A 4,797-nucleotide genomic window follows, 5' to 3' on the forward strand; every position below is an offset into this window, starting at 1 on the left:
GCCCCCACTTTACCCTTGCCTTGGTTTTACCTCTGTTGGCCCTTGCTCGGACATGCTTTGGAATGGGCCCCCCTTTTTTTTCCTTGGCCTCTGCTTTGCCTGGACATGCTTTGGAATGGGCCCCCCTTTTTTTGCCTTGGCCTCTGCTTTGCCCGGACGGCCCTTGAAGTGGTCTCCTTGCCTCGCCTTGTACGCCTGGAGGCTCTCCCACCACTAGCGGGACTGCCTTCCTATTTGTGCCTCGGGGAGGGGGGGCATTAGCGATGTTGCTAATGCCTCCCCCTCTTTCCTCTAAAAGGCAAAAGGTAGGGGACATGGCCCTCGGGAACGGTTGTCTGCCACATCATCAACCAGTGCCGCCCCTTCTTCCTCACGCGGGCACGTGCCACCACGCCACCCCGCCCGGTCAAAACCCACCGCATACAGCGCCACACAAAGCCGGAGCTCTGCCTTGCATGAAGGCGCCATCGCCCATGAGCTCCAAGCTCTCCACAATCACCTTGTGTACCTAATGGGGCTCACGGCCCAGCCCATAAAGCGTGCCTCCTTCGTTTTTTATCCCGCATGTGGGACGACCCCTGTGCCACGTGGCAGCAAAGCTGGGGTGTCCCCCCTTAGGATAGCCTCCAAGGTTTTTTTAAAAACCTCCATTTTAAGTTTTAAAAAAAACTTTTTTTTGCCTTCCTTTTCTCGATCCCGATACTTTGCTTGAGGATCGGAAGCTCGGGCCGTCAAGTCGCGTCAAACCTTCGCTGTGCCGGTCCCGGACTGTAAAAATGTCACCACTTTCGGACCCTTTGGAGTTCGCTATCAGAGGGTGCAGAAAAAGAAAAATTATCTGCCAATCTTTCACTACCCAGGGCTCCCAACTTGATCCTGCCATATCTTGCTGACCAAGTGTCCGATTGGCGCACCCCATCAATTTGTGCTAGCTCCACATGATGCACACTATCACCGAGAACCTTGGCAAGGCCGAAACGATGCCTGATGGTGCATTCTCCAGTGTGGTCAAATGGGCTCAGATCAGGCCCCCGAAAAATCTTCTAATGGCCTTAAGTTCCAGGGATTTCAAAATGACGCGATCACACTATAATTTCAGGTTAATAACAATAGAAATGCAAAATACCAAATATTTTGTTAATTGACATTCATCTTTTTTGACCTCCAGGGAGACCTGGAGACCGGCTTGTAGCCCGCCGGGCTAATTAGTTGGCCCGCCGAGCCTGCCGGGCTAGTGAATTTTATCGGTGGTCACGTCGGGTAAAGCTATTTGCCCGTCAGGCCCGTCGTGGCTATATAAAGGTGACTTCGGTGCTTGTTTTCACAAAAGAGGTACATTGAAAAGTATTCACCAAACTTTCTGGCACCTTTCCACATTCTCAAAGCAGTGTAGCAGTAATTTTTTAAACCCTTCCTTATTTTATTGATGTTTTTTTGAGTTTTTTGCGTTAAAACTTAAAGGTTTAAAATTTCTTTTATCAAATCATCGTACGTGGATGCACTGGCACATGGTTGCAATTGCGGCTAGGTGTGTCATTGCAAAAGCGTACGATGATTATGTTTTATATTGCTCCCAGTCATTCATGCTTTGGCACATGGTTGCAATTGCGACTAGGTGTGTTGCTGCTAGAATGACAGGAGCATTTGTTTGAAAGAACTAACCGTGTGTGAATGCACTGGCACATGGTTGCAATTTCGGCTAGGTATGTCATTGAAAAAGCGTAGGGTGATTATGTTTTATGTTGCTCCCAGTCATTCATGCTTCGGCATATGGTTGCAATTGCAACTAGGTGTGTTGCTGCTAGAATGACAGGCCGAGCCTCTATTTGAAAGAAGTCATCGTGCGTGGATGCACTGGCACATGGTTGCAATTGCGGCTAGGTGTGTTATTGCAAAAATGCAAGATGACTATGTTTTATGTTGCTTCTCGTCATTCATGCTTCGGCACATGGTTGCAATTGCGACTAGGTGTGTTGCTGCTAGATTGACGGTAGCATCTAATGCATGAATGTGTGCTCAAATAATTTCATAATGCTTCATATGCTTGAATCTTGAAAGAAGACATCGTGCGTGGATGCACTGGCACATGGTTGCAATTGCGACTAGGTATGTCATTGCAAAAGCGTAGGATGACTATGTTTTATGTTGCTCCCAGTCATTCATGCTTCGGCACATGGTTGCAATTGCGACTAGGTGTGTTGCTGCTAGAATGACAGGAGCATCTGTTTGAAAGAAGTCACCGTGTGTGGATGCACTGGCACATGGTTGCAATTGCGGCTAGGTGTGTCATTGCAAAAACGCAAGATGGCTATGTTTTATGTTGCTTCCCATCATTCATGCTTCGGCACATGGTTGCAATTGCGACTAGGTGTGTTGCTGCTAGATTGACAGGAGCATCTGTTTGAAAGAAGTCACCGTGCGTGGATGCACTGGCACATGGTTGCAATTGCGGCTAGGTGTGTCATTGCAAAAGCGTAGGGTGACTATGTTTTATGTTGCTCCCAGTCAGTCATTCTTCGGCACATGGTTGCAATTGCGACTAGGGGTGTTGCTGTTAGAATGACAGGAGCATCTGTTTGTAAGTTGTCGTACGGTGAGGCATTGGCACATGGTTGCAATTGCGATTAGGTGTGTCACTGCAAAAGCAATTAGGTGTGTTGTCTTGCGAGAATTTATTAGTGAATTGTGAATTATCTTCACTTCAGCTTCAATTATGATATGTGACACTACAAAGATTTGTTAGGGCTTTGTATATTATGAAGCTTTAATAGTGATTTGTGGCCTTGTAAAGGTTTTTAAGGGCTTCGTTTATTATTAAGAAAATTTCTAAACCTTAAACTAAATATTAAAAAAAGCTTATAAGATAAACAGTTTCTGAACTTAAACAGAAGTCACTCAATGGATTCGATAATCTATTAATTAAACCACCGTCGCTTGCTACAACGGGTCAAAGTTGGTTCGATTTCCAAATTCTCTTCAATCTCTTCTAAAGTACATGTAGTTTCTACTTAATGAGATTCCCCTTGCAGCTCACTGTCTTCGTCCACCTCATCATTGGTTACATCATAAGTCCAGTGCGGCATCTCCTCTTTGTAGTTCTCAGCTTGCACTCTTGCCAATAGCCGATGGTTGCAGTACATATTTTTCAGCTCTTGAATTCAGAAGCCGGTTTCTGATGGTGGAATGTATATATTTATATGTACTCCAGTTTCTCTCAGAACTTGAATTGGATGCACATTGGGCTAGGATTCTAAGAGCTAGGCGTTTAAGGGTGGGTGCACTACCACCATTCATCATCCACCACTTCCACGCTGGTTGCTCCGTGGCAAGTTTCTGCACAAATTCTGTACCAAACTTACCCTCTTTGAGTTTAAACTTCGTAAGATCAGTAACAGTTGATGCATGCTCATCAGGATGAGCATAAAACCTGCCTATCACATCATAAAAGTATTCCAGCACCTCCTCATCAAGTTTGTCTATTTCCATTGCCCAATACTCTGGATCCAATAAGAAAGCTACGCTGTGTAGTGGACTATGTGCTCCAACCCATCGACCATGCACATACTTTCTCAGAATTTCTCTCCTCTTTTGAGTGAATGGTGTCTTCCAAGGCTTCACAATTGGCTCCTGGGGCTCCTCTGGATTTGTAAGGCTTTCTTGAACACTCCACCAAGCCATCCACACCTTACCTATGTTAGGCAAGGCAGAATCCAGTTGGCGTAATGAGAGCATAATTGGCATCATGACATTCTGCACATCCACCACATCATCCCAGAAGTGGCGATCAGCTAGTAGATCTCTGATCACCCCTATTTTGCTTTTTATCTTCTCCCTTTGAACGGCCTCCCATTCTGAAAAAGTGGCACAAACAAATGTCTCCATCACAGCATTCTTATTTTTTATTAGTGATTCTACCGTATAGTAGTTGGTGAAAAATCTAGTTTCGCACGGCAGTTTTAACATAGTAGACATCCTCTGACAGTACATGTCAAGAACCCTCTGACGCTTCAAAACAAACTTGACTATTAAGCAAGCATTGTCTACTATCCATTTGAACCACTCTGTGTCATTACTCTTGTACCAAACTTGCAATACCAAGTTCAAGTTGTGTGTACTGCAACCAGCACTATATAGGTGAGAGAAGCGACTTTCAAGTATCCTACCTACAGCCCTACAATTTCTGGCATTGTCCATGATTACTTGGACAACATTATCTTTTCCAAGTTCCTTAACTGTGTCGCCAATGATGTCAGCTATAAAACTGCCAGACTTTATTTGACCAGAGCTATCCACAGCTTTGATAAAACATTCACCACGAGGACATACAAGCATGATGTTGATCAATGGCCGCCTTTGAACGTTGGACCAACCATCACTAACTATGGTGTATCCAGATTATTCTGTTGCATTTAATATTACCCTTTGAATATCATGTTGTGTGCTTGTGTAACATTTATCTAACAGTTGGTTTCTCATATGGTGATATGTTGGAGGGGTAAATCCAGCACCATACTCCCCAATGCATTTCCAAGCTGACTTCCATGCATCACGGGTGACAATGGCCAATGATCCCCCAGTGAAATAGACGGCTTTAGCTAGTGCAAGTTGTGCTTCTTCTAAGGCAAGCGTTTTGAAGCTCGTCTGTAAGCTAACCTATCTACTTTTTGACGATCCTACCTGAAAGTCAGGAGATCCATGGTTTGGAGGTGTAGTTCCATCGATATGAGGTTGGTTCCCTGCTTTGAGTGCTTCCATTGGTGGGCGTTACACCCAATGATCCCTCGTCCTAGTTTGATC

Source organism: Adiantum capillus-veneris, chromosome 19, assembly GCF_014529385.1.
Source record: "Adiantum capillus-veneris isolate H3 chromosome 19, ASM1452938v2, whole genome shotgun sequence".
Taxonomy (NCBI): domain Eukaryota; kingdom Viridiplantae; phylum Streptophyta; class Polypodiopsida; order Polypodiales; family Pteridaceae; genus Adiantum; species Adiantum capillus-veneris.